Source organism: Salminus brasiliensis, chromosome 9 (genome assembly GCF_030463535.1).
Source record: "Salminus brasiliensis chromosome 9, fSalBra1.hap2, whole genome shotgun sequence".
Classification (NCBI taxonomy): Eukaryota; Metazoa; Chordata; class Actinopteri; order Characiformes; family Bryconidae; genus Salminus; species Salminus brasiliensis.
In genome coordinates this window covers 35,885,145-35,897,710 of record NC_132886.1, presented here as the reverse complement: position 1 = coordinate 35,897,710, position 12,566 = coordinate 35,885,145, and the positions used below count along the sequence as shown (strand labels likewise).

The window sequence follows — 12,566 nt, the reverse complement described above, 5'->3', positions numbered from 1 at the left end:
AGGTGCAGCAGCTGAACCTGATAAACCGAAGGTAAAAATTCACAAACCCCAGAAAATGCTGGACTAAATGGAGGGATGTTGGGCACGGCCACTCTGCCACTGCTTTCAGTTTAGCTGGATCAATGGCCAGACTACCTTTGGAGACCACAAACCCTAGAAAAATTCTGACCTCTCCAGGTTAACCAAGAGATGGTTCTCCAAAAGCAGCTCAAACGATTCCTGTAATGGTCAATGAGACTTCTGCACCTCTCAGCAGGTATTTTGGCCCACTCCTCATGAGCAAACTGCTCCAGTTGTCTCAGGTTTGAAGGATCCCTTTTCCAGACGGCATGTTTCAGCTCCTTCCAAAGATGCTCAATAGGATTTAGGTCAGGGCTCATAGAAGGCCACTGCAGAATGGTCCATTGTTTTCCTCTTAGCCAACCTTGGGTGTTTTTTAGCTGTGTATTTTGGGTCTTTATCCTGTTGCAAGACCCATGACCTGTGACTGAGACCAAGCTTTCTGACACTGGGCAGCACATTTCTCTCTAGAATCCCTTAATAGTCTTGAGATTTCATTGTACCCTGCACAGATTCAAGATACCCTGTACCAGATGCAGCAAAGCAGCCCCAGAACATAACAGAGCCTCCTCCATGTTTCACAGTAGGGACAGTGTTCTCTTCTTGATCTGCTTCATTTTTCCATCTGTGAACATAGAGCTGATGTGCCTTGGCAAAAAGTTTCATCTGTCCATAGAACATTCTCCCAGAAGCATTGGGGCTTGTCAACATGCAGTTTGGCAAATTTCAGTCTGGTTTTTTATGATTTGTTTTCAACAATGGTGTCCTCCTTGGTCGTCTCCCATGCAGTCCACTTTGGCTCAAACAACGACAGCTGGTGCGATCGGACACTGATGTTCCTTGAGCTTGAAGTTCACCTTTAATCTCTTTAGAAGAAGTTTTTCTGGGCTCTTTTGTTACCATTCGTATTATCTGTCTCTTTGATTTGTCATCGATTTTCCTCCTGCGGCCATGCCACAGAGGTTGGCTACAGTACCACTGATCTTAAATTTCTGAATGATATGTGCAACTGTAGTCACAGGAACATCAAGTTGATTGGAGATGATCTTATAACCTTTACCTTTAACATGCTTGTCTTTAATTTTCTTTCTAATCTCCTGAGACAACTCCTTCCTTCACTTCCTCTGGTGCATGTTGAGTGTGGTACACACCATGTCACCAAACAGCACAGTGACTACCTGTAGCTCTATATATAGGCCCACTGACTGATTACAAGATTGTAGACACCTGTGATGCTAATTAGTGGACACACCTTGATTTGACATCTCCCTTTGGTCACAAATTTTTCAGGGGTACCATCATTTTTGTCCAAGCCTGTTTAATGAGTTTACTTTTTTAAATAATTATGTTGAAGCATGGTTCAAAATCAATGTCGGATTTTCATTTGTTCATTTTCATAGAATTTTTATGTATTATTACTTTTGTCAGATTCAAGTTATTTCTGTGACCATTGTGGGTTTTTCTTTCATTAACCGAGGGGTACCAACAATTTTGTCCACGTGTGTATAATACATTCACCCAAACATCTCTTTACCATTTTCTGAAGAGAAAACTCACTTATTTGGCTCCAGTGAAGAAGTAGATGTGTTTGGTGCTTGTATAGCTGTCAGGTAAGACTTTAGCCTAGGAGCTAACCTCAGAACCACACAAGCACCCAACGTCTCTGCTTCATCTGTGCTTCATACCCGAGCCATTTCTCTGAAATAAGTTCAGAATGAGACTTGGTTATTTTTCAGTTATTAGTGGAATTAGATCTGGTTAATACATAGTTAGTAAGAGTTTTGTCAGATAGCTGAACTTACCCTGTCAGCTGCTTCAACCCCAGAAGAAGTACTTTAACTATTTTGGGCCTATTCACCTTATTTAATGGGGAAAGTTGAGCCACTAGAACCTTTTTTTTCTGGGACCCTGTATTTTGATGTCAGTTTGAGTTAGGGACACTGCTAAGATATGGAGTTCCGCAAGGCTCCATTTTAGGACCACTATTATTTATACTATACATGTTACCACTGGGCTCAGTTATAAGCAGACATGGCGTTAATTTCCATTTCTATGCAGATGACACACAGCTCTATATATCAGCCAAACCTGATGATAAATTTAGACTACAGAAAATGGAGGACTGTGTAAAGGATATAAAACTCTGGATGTCACATAACTTCCTTCTCCTCAACAGTGACAAAACCGAAGTTCTCCTTTTAGGTCCAAAAGACTCTAGAAATAAACTATCAGACTTAATGTTAGACTTGGCTGATTCTTCTATCATTCCTGGTTTAGCAGCTAAAAATCTTGGCGTCACATTTGACTCAGATTTATCATTTGAGCAACATATAGCTAATATTAGTAGAACAGCCTTTATGCAGCTTAGGAACATCTCCAAACTAAGAAACTCCTTATCACTACAAGACGCAGAAAAGCTAGTACATGCTTTTATTACCTCAAGGCTAGATTACTGTAATGCACTACTGTCAGGTTGTTCCAGCAGGAACCTCAATAAACTTCAGCTGGTGCAAAATGCTGCAGCCAGGGTCCTTACTAAAACTAGAAAATTTGACCATATCAGTCCAGTTCTATCAGCACTTCATTGGCTCCCAGTTAAATTCCGTATCGAATACAAAATTCTTTTATTAACATATAAAGCCCTACATGGCCTCGCTCCTGAGTACCTGCAGGATCTTATTGTATATTACGAACCATCAAGACTACTTAGATCTCAGGGTGCTGGCCTCTTACGCGTTCCCAAAATTCAGAAAACCTCAGCAGGGGGAAGAGCCTTTTCTTATAAAGCCCCCCAGCTCTGGAATAACCTTCCAGATAATGTTCGGGACTCAGACACAGTCTTAATCTTTAAATCTAAGCTGAAAACTTATATGTTTAGTTTAGCTTTTGGTAATTAATGTTTCTTAGATAAGGGCTGCAGGTCCAGGGGTTCGCGGACCCAGGGAATTGTAGTACACTGAGATGCTGGAGCTGTCGTCTCGCTGCTTACACGCGATCACTCAGGTTTGTTGACGGTGGAGCAGATAGATGCTGGTGTTCTCAGGGTACGCCCGTGTCCGTGTTACCTTCTGGCTCTCTCCTTTTAATTATGCTGTGATAATCAGACCTGCCGGAGTCGTCAGACATACCCAGATGCTGATTCTCAACAGTCTCTGCACTCCATAAAATTCCTCTTAGAACTAACTTCTCTCTCTTTACCTTCCCCAAGTAAATGGCCACCCAGCCCGATCTGCAGGAAGATTGCCCGCTGAGGTCCCCTCTACCTGCATCTAACCAGCTGCCACCTACCAGTCCGGCCAGCGGGTCCCCCCCCAAAGCAGATACAACAGAAAGTTAATAGTGGCAATATTAATAGTGTCAGACAGGCACGAGTCCATCTAGGTTTCAGCACGGCCACCAAACAGGCAGCAGCAGCTGGCGGGTGAGCCATGGGTGGTGGCGGGTAATTTTTATCATTAATGTTTAAAACAGTCTGGCCAGAGGAGGATGGGTCCCCCTTGTGAGCCTTGGTTCCTCCCAAGGTTTCTTCCTCCAGCTCTGAGGGAGTTTTTCCTTGCCACTGTCGCCGTTGGCTTGCTCACGGGGGTCTTTGACGCTTCATGTTATTCCTTCTTTCTTCTCTGTCTCTGTTATTTATTAAGTACTAATTATGTAAAGCTGCTTTGTGACGACAACAGTTGTAAAAAGCGCTATACAAATAAATTTGACTTGACTTGACTTGACTTGCTAAGGTTTTAATTGATGCCACACATTCTGAACTTGCATTGTATGCATTCGTTTTACTTAAGGTTGTTGGATCCCCTCCCTTTAGTTACACACATTAGACCTATGAATTGTGTCAGGGATTAGCACTCAGTTTAAACAGTATCAACAAATTTGCATCAGCATAACATTCATAAGAAATACCTACATGGAATTCCAATGGTTTGTATATAAAGACAAATGAATAGGGCCTAAAACAGAACCCTGAGGAACACAAGAGGTGATCAGTAATGTGGAAGAGGAGAAATCAGCGATAATTAGAGAGAAGATTCTCATTTTTGTAGAGAGAAAACAACTTCAAATCAGTACCCTGAGCTCAGAGGGTCCCTCCCTTTAGTTCCACACAAAGGACAGCGGACAGAGCTTAGCTTTAATCCTCAGACAGCCACACCGATGTGTGTCCATGAGTATAAAAGGCCAGGTATGACTGGGTTCAGACACTGAGCAAGAGTGAAGGAGCATCCAGATCATCTCCACTGACTGAAGCAACATGGAGCCCACAGCCTCTTTCCCCATTCTAGCCCTGCTGATGCTCGGTCTGTCCCAGGCTGTCCCCCTCATGGAGCCTCAGTTTGTGGACATCACAGAAAGAATTCTGACCACCAACAACAGATCCAGTGAACTGCTGGTGGAGGGAGACATCGTCTTGTCAAGAACCAGGAACGCTCAGGTCTGCCCTGACAACAACTGCTTTTGGAAGAAGTCCTCAACTGGTCCAGTGCAGGTGCCTTACACAGTGAGCGCTGACTTCTCCTTCTCTGAGCGATCTGTAATCGCTGGCGCCATGGCAACCTTCCACAGCAAAACCTGCATTCGCTTTGTGGCCAGAACCACTGAAACCGACTACCTCAGCATTGAGAACAGAGATGGGTGCTACTCTCCAGTGGGCAGATCAGGTGGTAAGCAGGTGGTCTCCCTCAACAGGAACGGCTGCGTGTACCATGGCATTGTCCAGCATGAGCTGAACCACGCTCTGGGTTTCTACCACGAGCAGACCAGGAGCGACCGTGACCGCTATGTCAGGATCAACTGGGAGAACATCGACCCTGCAATGCAGTACAATTTCAACAAGGAGAACACCAACAACCTCAACACACCGTACGACTACTCCTCCGTGATGCACTACGGGAAAACGGCTTTCTCCATCAATGGGCTGGACAGCATCACTCCTATTCCTGATGCATCAGTGAAAATCGGGCAAAGAGTGGACCTGTCCGCCATCGACATCCTGAGGATCAACACTCTCTACAAGTGCTGAAATACACATCCTACTGTGACATATTTACAACTGCTCACATCTTGATCTTGTGATGCTCTGATGTGTCATCATTGTGAAATAAACAAAGTCAAAGCAAACAAATAAGTATCTTGTGTTTTACTAACATACTCCCATTCTTACTTTACCCCGTATCCACTAGCTGCATAATATAGTGCCAGGGAAGTACTATATTCACACAGTCTATTTACAGAACTAATTAGTTTCTAATTTACTTGATTCCAAGAGTCTGTAATATGCATTCCAATATTACACCTGACTGAACATCCCAGAATCCTTCTAACATTAAGATCATCTTACCATTTAACAAAGGACTTTGTGCTCAGATGCTTGAAGAAAACCAAGGTCAGGGGACAGTGGAGCACAGATCAACATGGAGTAAAATGTGACTTTGATGTAGTTAAACACAACTGATAGGATTGAAAGAAATGATGATCTGAAATAACATAATGATCATTAATTGAATATAAACAAAATATGTTTCACATTTCACCACACGCACTTGACCCATCATCCCTTAAGATCCATGGAAGCATCCTGGCTGGAGAGGTGGAACAAACTTTCCCTGGGTGTCCGAACGGCAGAGTTGCTTGCTGTCTTCAAATGCAAACTGAGGGCCTAAGTGTTGAGTATTGTGGTCTCCATACTGACTTTTGGATTTAGTAATATCTGGGCTTAGAGGTATCTTTTGGATCCTAGTCTATATAAACTAGCCAAGGGTATTTCTAAGTAAACAGTGAAGCACTTCGCTCTGGATAAGAGGCAAACCTTTTAAGTGCCTGTAATGTAACTAACTTAGCCTAAGAGTTAACCTCAGACCCTAAATACCTAAATACCTCAGCTTTTGGTTCTCACCTGATCTTTCGGACAGGACAGCACCTATCCAGATCTCAGAGGCATCTACCTCTACAAAAAAGAGGAGGTCAGGATCTGGGAGGTGTAAGACAAGTGCACTGGTCAACCTGCGTTTGAGCTCCTCGAATGACTTCTGGCCTTCGATGGTCCATGGGAAGGGGCCAGGCTGCTTGTGTGTCAGCGCAGTGAGAGGTGCAGCAGCTGAACCTGATAAACCGAAGGTAAAAATTCACAAACCCCAGAAAATGCTGGACTAAATGGAGGGATGTTGGGCACGGCCACTCTGCCACTGCTTTCAGTTTAGCTGGATCAATGGCCAGACTACCTTTGGAGACCACAAACCCTAGAAAAATTCTGACCTCTCCAGGTTAACCAAGAGATGGTTCTCCAAAAGCAGCTCAAACGATTCCTGTAATGGTCAATGAGACTTCTGCACCTCTCAGCAGGTATTTTGGCCCACTCCTCATGAGCAAACTGCTCCAGTTGTCTCAGGTTTGAAGGATCCCTTTTCCAGATGGCATGTTTCAGCTCCTTCCAAAGATGCTCAATAGGATTTAGGTCAGGGCTCATAGAAGGCCACTGCAGAATGGTCCATTGTTTTCCTCTTAGCCAACCTTGGGTGTTTTTTAGCTGTGTATTTTGGGTCTTTATCCTGTTGCAAGACCCATGACCTGTGACTGAGACCAAGCTTTCTGACACTGGGCAGCACATTTCTCTCTAGAATCCCTTAATAGTCTTGAGATTTCATTGTACCCTGCACAGATTCAAGATACCCTGTACCAGATGCAGCAAAGCAGCCCCAGAACATAACAGAGCCTCCTCCATGTTTCACAGTAGGGACAGTGTTCTCTTCTTGATCTGCTTCATTTTTCCATCTGTGAACATAGAGCTGATGTGCCTTGGCAAAAAGTTTCATCTGTCCATAGAACATTCTCCCAGAAGCATTGGGGCTTGTCAACATGCAGTTTGGCAAATTTCAGTCTGGTTTTTTATGATTTGTTTTCAACAATGGTGTCCTCCTTGGTCGTCTCCCATGCAGTCCACTTTGGCTCAAACAACGACGGCTGGTGCGATCGGACACTGATGTTCCTTGAGCTTGAAGTTTACCTTTAATCTCTTTAGAAGAAGTTTTTCTGGGCTCTTTTGTTACCATTCGTATTATCTGTCTCTTTGATTTGTCATCGATTTTCCTCCTGCGGCCATGCCACAGAGGTTGGCTACAGTACCACTGATCTTAAATTTCTGAATGATATGTGCAACTGTAGTCACAGGAACATCAAGTTGATTGGAGATGATCTTATAACCTTTACCTTTAACATGCTTGTCTTTAATTTTCTTTCTAATCTCCTGAGACAACTCCTTCCTTCACTTCCTCTGGTGCATGTTGAGTGTGGTACACACCATGTCACCAAACAGCACAGTGACTACCTGTAGCTCTATATATAGGCCCACTGACTGATTACATGATTGTAGACACCTGTGATGCTAATTAGTGGACACACCTTGATTTGACATCTCCCTTTGGTCACAAATTTTTCAGGGGTACCATCATTTTTGTCCAAGCCTGTTTAATGAGTTTACTTTTTTAAATAATTATGTTGAAGCATGGTTCAAAATCAATGTCGGATTTTCATTTGTTCATTTTCATAGAATTTTTATGTATTATTACTTTTGTCAGATTCAAGTTATTTCTGTGACCATTGTGGGTTTTTCTTTCATTAACCGAGGGGTACCAACAATTTTGTCCACGTGTGTATAATACATTCACCCAAACATCTCTTTACCATTTTCTGAAGAGAAAACTCACTTATTTGGCTCCAGTGAAGAAGTAGATGTGTTTGGTGCTTGTATAGCTGTCAGGTAAGACTTTAGCCTAGGAGCTAACCTCAGAACCACACAAGCACCCAACGTCTCTGCTTCATCTGTGCTTCATACCCGAGCCATTTCTCTGAAATAAGTTCAGAATGAGACTTGGTTATTTTTCAGTTATTAGTGGAATTAGATCTGGTTAATACATAGTTAGTAAGAGTTTTGTCAGCTGAACTTACCCTGTCAGCTGCTTCAACCCCAGAAGAAGTACTTTAACTATTTTGGGCCTATTCACCTTATTTAATGGGGAAAGTTGAGCCACTAGAACCTTTTTTTTCTGGGACCCTGTATTTTGATGTCAGTTTGAGTTAGGGACACTGCTAAGATATGGAGTTCCGCAAGGCTCCATTTTAGGACCACTATTATTTATACTATACATGTTACCACTGGGCTCAGTTATAAGCAGACATGGCGTTAATTTCCATTTCTATGCAGATGACACACAGCTCTATATATCAGCCAAACCTGATGATAAATTTAGACTACAGAAAATGGAGGACTGTGTAAAGGATATAAAACTCTGGATGTCACATAACTTCCTTCTCCTCAACAGTGACAAAACTGAAGTTCTCCTTTTAGGTCCAAAAGACTCTAGAAATAAACTATCAGACTTAATGTTAGACTTGGCTGATTCTTCTATCATTCCTGGTTTAGCAGCTAAAAATCTTGGCGTCACATTTGACTCAGATTTATCATTTGAGCAACATATAGCTAATATTAGTAGAACAGCCTTTATGCAGCTTAGGAACATCTCCAAACTAAGAAACTCCTTATCACTACAAGACGCAGAAAAGCTAGTACATGCTTTTATTACCTCAAGGCTAGATTACTGTAATGCACTACTGTCAGGTTGTTCCAGCAGGAACCTCAATAAACTTCAGCTGGTGCAAAATGCTGCAGCCAGGGTCCTTACTAAAACTAGAAAATTTGACCATATCAGTCCAGTTCTATCAGCACTTCATTGGCTCCCAGTTAAATTCCGTATCGAATACAAAATTCTTTTATTAACATATAAAGCCCTACATGGCCTCGCTCCTGAGTACCTGCAGGATCTTATTGTATATTACGAACCATCAAGACTACTTAGATCTCAGGGTGCTGGCCTCTTACGCGTTCCCAAAATTCAGAAAACCTCAGCAGGGGGAAGAGCCTTTTCTTATAAAGCCCCCCAGCTCTGGAATAACCTTCCAGATAATGTTCGGGACTCAGACACAGTCTTAATCTTTAAATCTAAGCTGAAAACTTATATGTTTAGTTTAGCTTTTGGTAATTAATGTTTCTTAGATAAGGGCTGCAGGTCCAGGGGTTCGCGGACCCAGGGAATTGTAGTACACTGAGATGCTGGAGCTGTCGTCTCGCTGCTTACACGCGATCACTCAGGTTTGTTGACGGTGGAGCAGATAGATGCTGGTGTTCTCAGGGTACGCCCGTGTCCGTGTTACCTTCTGGCTCTCTCCTTTTAATTATGCTGTGATAATCAGACCTGTCGGAGTCGTCAGACATACCCAGATGCTGATTCTCAACAGTCTCTGCACTCCATAAAATTCCTCTTAGAACTAACTTCTCTCTCTTTACCTTCCCCAAGTAAATGGCCACCCAGCCCGATCTGCAGGAAGATTGCCCGCTGAGGTCCCCTCTACCTGCATCTAACCAGCTGCCACCTACCAGTCCGGCCAGCGGGTCCCCCCCCAAAGCAGATACAACAGAAAGTTAATAGTGGCAATATTAATAGCACGGCCACCAAACAGGCAGCAGCAGCTGGCGGGTGAGCCATGGGTGGTGGCGGGTAATTTTTATCATTAAAAAATCATTAATTTAAAACAGTCTGGCCAGAGGAGGATGGGTCCCCCTTGTGAGCCTTGGTTCCTCCCAAGGTTTCTTCCTCCAGCTCTGAGGGAGTTTTTCCTTGCCACTGTCGCCGTTGGCTTGCTCACGGGGGTCTTTGACGCTTCATGTTATTCCTTCTTTCTTCTCTGTCTCTGTTATTTATTAAGTACTAATTATGTAAAGCTGCTTTGTGACGACAACAGTTGTAAAAAGCGCTATACAAATAAATTTGACTTGACTTGACTTGACTTGCTAAGGTTTTAATTGATGCCACACATTCTGAACTTGCATTGTATGCATTCGTTTTACTTAAGGTTGTTGGATCACCTTAAGAAAAATGGCTCGTATTACCTCACTCTCCCCTCCCTTTAGTTACACACATTAGACCTATGAATTGTGTCAGGGATTAGCACTCAGTTTAAACAGTATCAACAAATTTGCATCAGCATAACATTCATAAGAAATACCTACATGGAATTCCAATGGTTTGTATATAAAGACAAATGAATAGGGCCTAAAACAGAACCCTGAGGAACACAAGAGGTGATCAGTAATGTGGAAGAGGAGAAATCAGCGATAATTAGAGAGAAGATTCTCATTTTTGTAGAGAGAAAACAACTTCAAATCAGTACCCTGAGCTCAGAGGGTCCCTCCCTTTAGTTCCACACAAAGGACAGCGGACAGAGCTTAGCTTTAATCCTCAGACAGCCACACCGATGTGTGTCCATGAGTATAAAAGGCCAGGTATGACTGGGTTCAGACACTGAGCAAGAGTGAAGGAGCATCCAGATCATCTCCACTGACTGAAGCAACATGGAGCCCACAGCCTCTTTCTCCATTCTAGCCCTGCTGATGCTCGGTCTGTCCCAGGCTGTCCCCCTCATGGAGCCTCAGTTTGTGGACATCACAGAAAGAATTCTGACCACCAACAACAGATCCAGTGAACTGCTGGTGGAGGGAGACATCGTCTTGTCAAGAACCAGGAACGCTCAGGTCTGCCCTGACAACAACTGCTTTTGGAAGAAGTCCTCAACTGGTCCAGTGCAGGTGCCTTACACAGTGAGCGCTGACTTCTCCTTCTCTGAGCGATCTGTAATCGCTGGCGCCATGGCAACCTTCCACAGCAAAACCTGCATTCGCTTTGTGGCCAGAACCACTGAAACCGACTACCTCAGCATTGAGAACAGAGATGGGTGCTACTCTCCAGTGGGCAGATCAGGTGGTAAGCAGGTGGTCTCCCTCAACAGGAACGGCTGCGTGTACCATGGCATTGTCCAGCATGAGCTGAACCACGCTCTGGGTTTCTACCACGAGCAGACCAGGAGCGACCGTGACCGCTATGTCAGGATCAACTGGGAGAACATCGACCCTGCAATGCAGTACAATTTCAACAAGGAGAACACCAACAACCTCAACACACCGTACGACTACTCCTCCGTGATGCACTACGGGAAAACGGCTTTCTCCATCAATGGGCTGGACAGCATCACTCCTATTCCTGATGCATCAGTGAAAATCGGGCAAAGAGTGGACCTGTCCGCCATCGACATCCTGAGGATCAACACTCTCTACAAGTGCTGAAATACACATCCTACTGTGACATATTTACAACTGCTCACATCTTGATCTTGTGATGCTCTGATGTGTCATCATTGTGAAATAAACAAAGTCAAAGCAAACAAATAAGTATCTTGTGTTTTACTAACATACTTGTGGTATAGTGAAATGTACTTTCCTTCCATGTGGTGGCGCTGTTGTGACTAATGTTACACACATTGTTCATGTACAAGCTCTGAGGAAGATAGAGACCTGCAGTACTAAAGTAAAGGCTTGTTGTTAAGAGTTCCTGCCTGAGTCTGCTTTATTTTCAGCTGAATATACAACATATTGGCGACGAGGATGACTTCTTTTGGGATATCACAGCCCCCAGCTTTGCTGGAAACGCCTGGTGAGCCACTAATGCCATATACCTCTTGGATTCGGATGTTTGAAAACTACATCCTCGCACTCAGTACTAACGACATGGCAGACAAAAGAAAACGTGCTTTATTGCTTCATTGTTTGGGCACTGAAGGCCAGCGTATTTTTTATACACTCCCTGATGTCGGAACGAGTTACCAGTCTGCCTGCACTGCATTACAAGCCTTTTTTGTGCCAAAGGTGAACGTAGTTGCCGAACGGAATAAGTTCCGTCAGAGAGCTCAGCGTCTGGGTGAGTCCACTGTTCAATATGTGGCTTCGTTACGGGACCTGATTGTGAACTGTGACTTTGGCGCACTTGCTGATGATATGATTAGAGATCAGATTGTTGAGAAAACGTGTACTCCACGTATCCGTGAACGGCTGCTTTTGGAAACAGATCTCACACTGCAGAAGGCTATTGCCATTGCTTCACAAATTGAATCTGCAATATCTGCAGCTAAGGCTGTGGCTCACACTACTGAAGCTACAGTTAAAGTTGTTCAGCCAGCGAGAGGTGCCACACACAAACGTAAACAGAGGTATAAAGCAAATGCAACTTCAATGCAAAACACAGCAACTGACTCTAAGCAGACTTACCAACAAAAGTCTTGCTATCGTTGTGGATCTAGTTCACATTTAGCCAACAACCCCAAATGTTCTGCACGAAATGCTAAATGTAAACAGTGTGGCAAAAACGGGCATTTTGCACGAGTCTGTCGTGGGTCAGCACCTACATGCAATGTACAGGAGGTTGCAGTGCCTGATCTCACAGTTCTGAGCATATCTTCCACATCTGCTGCTGTACAAGGAGATCGCCTCACCTGTACTGTGTCTCTTCATGTGAAAGGTGGTCAGCCATTTACTACAGATCTGCTTGTAGACACCGGCTCAGCAGTTTCCATTCTTCCAGAATGCATGTACCGTCAGATGTTCTCACAGATGCCTCTCACAAAGC

At 43.7% G+C, this 12,566-nt stretch overlaps 2 pseudogenes; both read left to right on the top strand.

The window, feature by feature from the left end:
* Window positions 1-4,312: 4,312 nt before the first annotated feature.
* LOC140561740 (hatching enzyme 1.2 pseudogene) lies at window positions 4,313-5,080 on the top strand (annotated as a pseudogene).
* Window positions 5,081-10,462: 5,382 nt separating this feature from the next.
* LOC140561739 (hatching enzyme 1.2 pseudogene) lies at window positions 10,463-11,230 on the top strand (annotated as a pseudogene).
* Window positions 11,231-12,566: the final 1,336 nt, after the last annotated feature.